The sequence below is a fragment of the Nematolebias whitei genome, chromosome 3 (genome assembly GCF_014905685.2).
Source record: "Nematolebias whitei isolate Nwh7 chromosome 3, NemWhi1, whole genome shotgun sequence".
Taxonomy (NCBI): domain Eukaryota; kingdom Metazoa; phylum Chordata; class Actinopteri; order Cyprinodontiformes; family Rivulidae; genus Nematolebias; species Nematolebias whitei.
In genome coordinates, this window is record NC_056500.1 from 38,395,892 (window position 1) to 38,406,193 (window position 10,302).

Consider the following 10,302-nt stretch of genomic DNA (forward strand, 5'->3'; position numbering starts at 1 on the left):
TATATATATATATATATATATATATATATATATGTATGTATGTATGGGAGTGGTTATCTTGGATTTTGACTCTGCAAGCCAATTGTTGAAAGGAACCTTTCTTGTGCCTAGAAGCAGCCACACACAAAAATGGAAGTTGGTACCTCACGTATTTTTCAAGTTCAGACTCAGACTCAAGTTCAGTTTCAGGCTCAGAACACTGACAAAGTGTGTTTCCCACTTCCCCTTTCCACGCCGCAACAAGGAACACAAAGAAGTGGTCCATGAAATATTTTGCTAACAGACAATCACAAACTCATGCATTCACAAACTTTGGTAAAATAAATAATGATAACAATGAATGACAGTTCTAAACTGGCCTCAGGTGTGAGTGTGTGCCTGAAGGATTGTCGTCCCTGAGATGGACTGGTGACCCGTTCATGGTGTGCCCCACTTCTCACCTGTTGACTGCTGTTTTCAACCACCTGCCCTCAGATTTTCCGCCAATTTAACAGAAGCTGAACAAATATGTCTGTGTCATGTTTGACATTTGATGTGCCGTCTAATCTGGCAGAAATGACAAACATCGTGCACGCTCTGTAGTGCTCAGCAGCAGCTCCAGCAGCATGTCTGATGAACCCAAGATGAACATCATTCCTAAAAGTGACTCGTGTCTGAATGACTGAGCACTGATGCTCCTACCGACCGATGAAGACTGTAATGTGTATGTATCTCGTGTTAAAAAAAAGGTATTTTTGAACACAAATCCTTCAAATGACCACATTCTTTATTGGCCTTTTAAATGACACTTGCTCTAAAAGCAATAACTACACGACCAAACATCACAAAAAGAACAGGTATTTTACTTTGTGCTAACTCGTCTTTTAAATTTTAGTCTCACCTTTTGCAAAAGGAAAAAAAAAAGCTCTGCTGGTTTTGTGTGGGTGTGCACACTTTTGTGTAATTAATAGAATATCTCACAAACATACCATACCATACCATACCATACCAGCTTTATTTATAGAGCAATTTAAACACCTACAGGACCAAAGTGCTGTACACACAAAAAAACAATCATACAGTCAGATAATATAAATTATTAAAATGATTAAAAGTCAAAATCTCAGATGGTGTCAAAGGCCACGGAGAAGAGATGGGTTTTAAGAAGGGATTTCAAAATGGACAGGGAAGAGGCCTGTCTGATGTTCAAGGGAAGATTGTTCCACAGTTTAGGAGCTGCCACAGCAAAATGAACAAGGGAATAGATCTGAATGAATCTGTCAGAAAGTTATCAATGGATGTACATCTACAACTGATTAACTCTTAGAGTCAGTTCCAATCAAAATGGCTGATGCAGCTAATCAAGCTAAGCTAACGTGATAATGGTTATAACTCAGTCACTTTTACATATGTTTAGCTAGTTTGACATGGTAGTAGCTAAGAATCCTTCACAGCACTCTCAGGTCTAGACATTGATCTGTACTAAAAACTTATGCAATAACTTTTAGCGCTAACACCATAGGATTGTTAGCAAAATATTTCAAGAGCTACTAGTGAAATTCTCAGTGACAGGGATCAGGTTTTTGGATTCGATAACTCAGCCAGACACCAAGGATGGTTAAACAGTTTATTGGTTTGCAGTTGCTAGTAGAAGTCTGGGTCCAGCTGCAGGAACAAATCTGCAGAGATATTATAGTTTGTGGACTGTATGTTTCAGGAAGATGGTTTGTAAACAGAAAACAGCCACAAACCTTCTTAGGAAAATAAGGTGGGCTACACTTGTCGGTGTTCGGTGGGATGACTTCACAGTAACTGGTTGGGGCACAGCTGTGGTAGAACTCTGCAATTAAAATGGACAGTGGAGAAATCCAAGGATGTGGTCCAAAAAATGAAGCAGGGGTCAATCACGGGGAGTCAGAGGTTCAAAAACAAATCCAGAGGTTAATTCATAATCCAGTATCAGTAGGCCAGAAGGATTAGTCGTTACCAGAATCAGAAGGGCAGAACAAGATCAGATGAGGAACAGTCAGAGCGGTAAATCCAAAATATAGGCAAGGGTTCAAGACAGGAGACTCAGACAAGAGACTTAGACAAGAGACTCAGACAAGAACATGTGAAGCACTGGACATCTGGTACTCTGAAATGTTAGATAATCTGGCAGAAGTTTGGTGTAAATGGGGCTCTTAAAAAGAGCATGAACCAAGTGCAGGGCATAAGCGCTGATCAGCAGTGGGGAAGTAGACGTAGCAGGTGGCAGAACGAGGTGAAACTGGACACTCAGACCTTATTCATTGATGCAAATTTAAAACTCATTAGTGCTGAAGATGTTTTCAGCTGCTTCTGCCTTTGGATCAAAGTGATTTATTGTCGTCAATCATGGAACGAAGAAGGTGGTAGTGTGGGGACTTGCGTAGCTCCCAGCATAGATATATCTACGTAGACGCCTCATTGAGCACTGAATCATACGCCGATGTCACTGCCATATTGGATGTGGCAGTAGTGAAGTGATTATTATTATTAACCTTTATTTAACCAAGCAAATCCCATTGAGATCACAGATCTCTTTTGCAAGGGAGGCTTCGGCCTGAAGGCAGCCTCACATGCATGTTTTTGGTCTGTGGGAGGAAACCAGAGAACCCGGAGAAAACCCCCGCAAGCACAAGAAGAACATGCAAACTCCACACAGAAAGACCCCGGGTCCAACTGGGGATTGAACCTTCTTGCTGTGAGGCAACTGTGCTAACCACTGAGCCGTCAGGGGAAGATACCTCATTCATTCAGAGTGGCAACACAGAAAAAGCTGTACAAGACCACTCTTTTCCAAGGTTTATAACTTACACACATTCACCCACCCCCACACACAATGCATATATATATATATATATAAATATATATATATATATATATATATATATATATATATATATATGTATATATATATTGTCCCAAACTCTAGCCTGTTTGCCTAGGAAGTCCGGTTCGTTTGGGGAGGTGTGAATGCGCCATCAAACTCTGTAATGGAACAAAAAGGCGAACTCTGGCCCGGTCTAAAACCTAGGTCTCGGTCCGGTAGAAGAAAATTCCAGTGCGGTTTGAGTCCAGTGTGAATGCAAGCAGACCGGGCCCTGCTCCACAAGCAAGAAGTGGAGTACATCCATCCATCCATCCATTTTCTTCCGCTTATCCGGGTTCGGGTCGCGGGGGTAGCAGCCTATGTAGGGAGGCCCAGACTTCCCTCTCCCCAGCCACTTGGGCCAGCTCTTCTGGGGGAATCCCAAGGCATTCCCAGGCCAGCTGAGAAACATAGTCCCTCCAGCGTGTCCTGGCTCTTCCTCTGGGCCTCCTCCCGGTGTGACATGTCCGGAACACCTCACCAGGGAGGCATCCAGGAGGCATCCAAAACAGATGCCAGAGCCACCTCAACTGGCTCCTCTCGACATGGAGAAGCAGCGGCTCTACTCTGAGTCTCTCCCGGACGATCGAGCTTCTCACCCTATCTCTAAGGGAGAGCCCAGACACCCTGCGGAGAAAACTCATTTCGGCCGCTTGTATCCAAGATCTCATTCTTTCGGTCACAACCCAAAGCTCATGACCATAGATGAGGGTAGGAACGTAAATCGATAGGTAAATTGAGAGCTTCGCCTTTTGACTCAGCTCTCTCTTCTCCACGACAGACCTGTACAGCGCCTGCTTCACTGCAGACGCTGCACCTATCCGCCTATCGATCTCACGCTTCATTTTTCCCTCATTCGTGAACAAGACCCCAAGATACTTGAACTCCTCCACTTGGGGTAGGACCTCCTCCCTGACCCGGAGAGGGCACTCTACCCTTTTCCGGGTCAAGACCATGGCCGCAAATTTGGAGGAACTGATCTTCATCCTGGCCATGTCGCACTCGGCTGCGAACCGCTCCAGCGAAAGCTGTAGATCACGATCTTATGAAGCTAATAGGACCACATCATCTACAAAAAGCAGAGACGCAATCCTAAGGCCACCAAAACGGATCCCCTCAACACTTTGGCTGCACCTAGAAATTCTGTCCATAAACGTTATGAACAGAATCGGTGATAAAGGGCAACCTTGGCGGAGTCCAACTCTCACCGGGAACGAGCAAGACTTACTGCCGGCGATGCGGACCAGGCTCTGACACCAGTCATACAGGACCTAACAGCACGTATCAAAGGACCCGGTACCCCATACTCCCAGAGTACCCCCCACAGGGTTCCACGAGGGACGCGGTTGAACGCCTTCTCCAAGTCCACAAAGCACATGTAGACCGGTTGGGCAAACTTCCACGCACCTTCCAGGGCCCTGCTGAGAGTGAAGAGCTGGTCCAGTGTCCCACGGCCAGGATGAAATCCGCACTGCTCCTCCTGAATCCGAGGTTCGACTATTTGACGGACCCTCCTCTCCAGAACCCCCGAATAGACCTTACCAGGGAGGCTTAAGAGCGTGATTCCCCTGTAGTTGGAACACACTCTACGGCCCCCCTTTTTGAATAGGGGCACCACCACCCCGGTCTGCCAATCCAGGGGAACTTCCCCCAATGTCCACGCAATATTGTAGAGTCGCATAAGCCAACACAACCCTACAACATCCAGAGCCTTAAGGAACTCCGGGCGAATCTCATCCACCCCCAGGGCCCTGCCACCGAGAAGCTTTTTAACCACCTCGGTGACCTCAGCACCAGAAATTGGAGGGCTCGACCCAGAGTCCCCAGCCTCTGCCTCCTCAGTGGAAGACATGCTGGTGGCATTGAGGAGGTCTTCAAAGTATTCTGCCCACCGACCCACAACATCCTGAGTTGAGATCAGCAGCACACCACCCCCACTATTAACAGTGTTGGTGGCGTACCGCTTTCCCCCCGAGACGCCGGATGGTGGACCAGAATTGCCTCGAAGCCGTGCGTAAGTCATTCTCCATGGCCTCTCCGAACTCCTCCCATGCCCAAGTTTTTGTCTCAGCGACCACCCGAGCTGCATGTCGCTTGGACTGCTGGTACCCATCAGCTGCTTCCGGGGTCCCACAGACCAAAAAGGCCCGATAGGACTCCTTCTTCAGCCTGACAGCATCCCTCACTGACGGTGTCCACCATCGGGTTCGAGGGTTGCCGCCGCGGCAGGCACTGACAACCTTGCGGCCGCAGCTCCAGTAAGCCGCCTCGACAATAGAGGCACGGAACATGGTCCACTCAGACTCAATGTCCCCCACCTCTCCCGGAACATGTTCGAAGTTCTCCTTGAGGTGGGAGTTAAAACTCCGTCTCACAGGAGACTCTGCCAGACGTTCCCAGCAAACCCTCACAATACGTTTGGGTCTACCAGGTCTGACCAGCATCCTCCCCCACCATCGGAGCCAACTCACCACCAGTTAGTGATCAGTGGACAGCTCCGCCCCTCTCTTCACCAGAGTGTCCAAGACATGTGGCCGCAGATCAGATGAGACAATGACAAAGTCGACCATCAAACTGCGGCCTAGGGTGTCCAGATGCCAAGAGCACATATGGACACCCTTATGCTTGAATAAGGTGTTCGTTATTGACAATCCATGATGAGCACAGAAGTCCAACAACAGAACACCACTCGGGTTCAGATCAGTGGGGCCGTTCCTCCCAACCACACCCCTCCAGGTCTCACTGTCATTGCCCACATGAGCATTGAAGTCCCCCAGCAGAACAAGGGAGTCTCCAGGAGGTGCACTTTCTAGTACCCCCTCCAAGGACTCCAAAAAGGGTGGATAATCTGAACTGCCGTTTGGTGCATAAGCACAAACAACAGTCAGAACCTGTCCCCCCACACGTAGGTGGAGGGAGGCAACCCTCTCGTTCACCGGGGTGAACCCCAACATACAGGCACCAAGTTGGGGGGCAATAAGTATGCCCACTCCTGCTCGGCACCCCTCACCAGGGGCAATTCCAGAGTGGAAGAGTGTCCAGCCCCTCTCAAGGAAATTGGTTCCAGAGCCAGAGCCATACGTAGAGGTGAGTCTGACTATTTCTAGCCGGAACCTCTCAGCCTCACACACCAGCTCAGGCTCCTTCCCCACCAGTGAGGTGACATTCCACATCCCAATAGCCAGCTTCTGTAGCCGAGGATCAGACCGCCAGTGTCCCCGCTCTCGGCCACCACCCATCCCACATTGCACCTGACTCCTTTGGTCCCTTTGGTGGAGTACAACGCAGGTCAAACAAACATGCATTTATCTTACCTCATATTGAGCCGTCAGCTGCCTTGTGTGAAAAAAACAACATTCTCCATGGTCTTCTGCCTCACCTTCCGCTCATGCTGAGTCCATTTTTGAAAAATGACAAAATATAACTCCTAAAACTGCTAAAATTTGACGCCACTGTTTTGGTTTTTATTTCCAGAAGAAGAAAAACTAAAAATACTCTAAGCACTAGCAAAAAAACAATACACGAAACAGCAGCCTGAACATTTGTCTGTGTGAGCAGATGAGTACGAATGAACACTGCAACATGAAAAAGATGAACAGCAACATGATGTAATTTTTCACATTGATTATCCTGGTTAAATATTCACGAGTCTAACAGTCTCAGTGTAGAAGCTGTTCCTCAGTCTAGTGGTTCTACACTTAATGCTCCTTAACCTCCTTCCTGATGGGAGCAGGGCAAAAAGTGTGTGCTGGGTGAGTAGGGTCCTTCATGAAGCAGGTGGCCCTATTCCTGCATCTGGAGGTGTAGATGTCTGTGATGGTGGGGAGGCTGACTCCAACAAACTTCTATGCATCCTTCACCACTCTCTGTAAAGTTTTTCTTTCTGCAGCTGTGCAGTCTCCATGCCACATGTTGATGCTGGAGCACAGGATGCTCTCCACTGCACACCTGTAGAAGGAGGTGAGGACTGAGCTTCCTAGGCCAGCTTGCCTCAGCTGCCTGAGGAAGTAGAGTCTCTTATGAGCTTTCTTGATCAGGCTGGTAGTGTTATTTATTGGGCGGCTGTGGCTGAGTGGTTAGAGCAGTCGTCCTCCAATGCGAGAGTTGGGGGTTCGAATCCACCAGCAGTCACATGTCGAAGTGTCCCTGGGCAAGACACTGAACCCCTCATAGCCTCTGATGTGTGTCCCATTAGTGTATGAATGTGATCTAAAGCACTGATTAGTCTCTTTAGAATGATTTTTTTCAATTAGCTTTGTAGAGATCTAGTAGAGTGCTGTATGAATGGGTAAATGAGGCATGGATTGTAGTGTAAAGCGCTTTGAGTATCTTGAAATAAGATAGAAAGGCGCTATATAAGTACAGTCCATTTACCATTTATTGCTCCAGCTGAGGTTGTCATTCAGGTACACACTCAAGTATTTGTAGCTGGAGGCCACTTTCACCGCAGATCCTCCTATGTTCAGGGAGTTAGGTGTGTTTGTTCCGTCTGAAGTCCACAACCATCTCCTTCGTCTTCTTCACATTGATGTGAAGGTTATTCTCCTTGCACCAGCTCTCCAGGTGTTCCACCTCCTGCCTGTAGCTGGACTCATCACTGTTGGTGATGCAGCCCACCACCGATGGATCATCTGCAAAATTTACAATATGACAGCCTGGATGGGTAGCTGCACAATCATACATGAGTAGAGTGAACAGGAGAGGGCTCAACACACAGCCCAGAGGGGAGCCAGTTCTGACAGTTATGGTGGAGGGGGAGAAGTTGTGGATCCTCACTGACTGCAGTCTGTTTGTTAAGAAGTCTAGTACCCAGTTGCAAATGGAGGGGCTTAGTCCTAGTGTGAGTGGTTTGTCCATCAGGGTTTGGGGGATCATGGTATTGAAGGCAGATGTGAAGTCCACAAAGAGCATACGGACATAGGAGTCCTTCTACTCCAGGTGGGTGAGAGCAGTGTTGACCACATAGGAGATGGCGTCCTCTGCGTACTGGTGAGGGTCCTCGTTGATGTTGATGGTTGTTTTGATGTGGGTCATGACCAGTTTTTTGAAGCATTTAACGACTGTCGGGGTGAGGGCTACTGGCTGGTAGTCATTCAGACCAGTCACTGTAGAGCTCTTTGGGACTGGGATGATGTTGGCAGTATTCAGACAGGTGGGAACTGTTGCAAGGGTAAGTGAGGAGTTAAAGATGACAGCCAGCACCTTGCAGAGCTGATCGGCACAGTCTTTCAGCACCTTCCCTGGGATGTTGTCTGGGCCGGTTGCTTTGTGAAAGTACTTCTCACTTCGACTGAGGTCATGCTGAGAAGCTCTAGGTGGTGAGGGGGTCTGGTGCTGGTTGGTCTTTTTGGGTCTTCAAAGCGTGCGTAGAACTTATTGAGGGCATCAGGCAGTGATGGGTCTCTAGGGCATTGTTCACTCCTGCTTTTATAATCTGTTATTCACTTAATGCCCCTCCACATACTCCGGGGTTCTTGTGAGGTGAATTGACCCTGGATCCTCTGTGCATATGTAGCCTTGGCCCTCTTAATACCAGCAACCAGCTCTTTCCTTGTCCTTGGACCCCAAGGACTTGAAGTCCTGCACCTTTGTGACCTCCGCTCCTTGTAGTCTCACTGTTCCACTGGCCTTCCTCTCATTCACACTCACATGTACTCTGTCGTACTACAGCTGACTTTCAATTAATCTTCTTTCAAGTGCATACCTCCACCTCTCAAAATTCTCTTCCACTTGTTTCCTGTTCTCGCCACAGATCACAATGTCATCTGCAAACATCATAGTCCAAGAACATTCCTGCCTGACCTCATCTGTTAGTCAGTCCATCACCAGAGCAAACAAGAAGGGGCTCAGAGCTGATCCTTGATGCAGTCTCACCTCTACTTTGAAGCTATCTGTCACTCCTACTCACCACTGTCCTCATACATGACCTGTACCAGTCTAACATGTGTCTCTGCCGCTTCAGATTTCCTCAAGCATTACCACACCTCCTCCCTCGGCACCCAGTCATATGCCTTTTTTTTAAATCCACAAAGATGCAGTGAAGTTCTTTCCTCTTTGTACTCCCCCTGTGATTTCCACCCCCAAATTAAAAAATACAAGCAGATAAAATTACATATTCCACTCATAAGCATCTCCTTTGACTTCATGACTGATAGCCCTCTAGAGAACAGTTACAGTTTTAACCTGACAATTTGATTCCTTGCACCTTCAAACACTAAAACTTGCTCAAATAAATCTGGAATGCATCTTTTTTCTGATGTGGTGATACTAATGTTATGGCGTGTCATTCCCTGAGGACAAAGAGTGATATGTTTACTCGGCGACTATCAACTCTGCTCTGAACAGAACCGGTCGAAGTGGACAGTACAAGAATCTGTAAATAAAATGAACAGACCATGTGTTTGGTTGGCACTGAATTAACAGAAAACAAACAAGCTGAGTAAGTTACTATGTACATTACAGTTAATTATACAGCATGCGTGCAGTGCATTTTAAAGAAAATAATTGTGTTTCTATGGGCTGCTCATTTCAGTTTCTATTATTCCAAGGCTCGGTTTATTGAAATGTAGGGATGTAACAGGGAGGCCCATGAATTATTCATCTCCATGTCAGATTCTGGCTTTCAGGGAAATTTTATTCTTCTGTCTTAAAATGACAAAAACAAGACCCAGAGGATGGTAAGAAAATGTTTTAAAGTGGTTATTTCTGAGGTATTGCTGTGATTTGTATCCCTACATTTTCATTTATTTTCATCCATTTTATCTTAAAAAAAACATGTCTAAAATTAGGCACACATTTTTCTTTAATTGCTGATCTTTTATTTACTAAGCAATATTAATAATTACTACCAGAGAGTTTGCAATATTTTGCCCCATTCCTTTTCTACATTGGTTACATCCATCATGAGTTTGGTCTTGATTTGTTTCTAAAAATACTGATTCAGGTCATTACTCTAGCTTAACTTTTTGTTCTGGAATAAAGTAAAAAAAATGAATGTAGTATGTTCACCGCTGATGGATTTGAATAGTGAATGTTTGTAATTTTGGGGATGAGTGTTTTTTTTCTAGACTGTAATTAAACAGAGACTGCAAATAAACTTTAATGGTTTTTATGCAATATAGTGCATAGGAGTTACACTGTGGAGAAGAACAGAGGTAGTTTTTTTTTTCTTTGGTTGTCTGAGGCAGAGGAGAATGACTGTCTTGGTGAGGAATTTGATTCAGGGGGTGGACAATGGTGGCCCTGGCCACCATTGATTAATCTCCAGCCACCACTGACTACCCCAATCATTTGAGGCAACTATACTTTTAAGCAATTAAACTCTTAGATTCCTTAAATGATTGGGGTGGCTGGTTTACATATATATGGGGGTAGATATATATATATATATATACATACATACATATATATATATACATACATATATATAT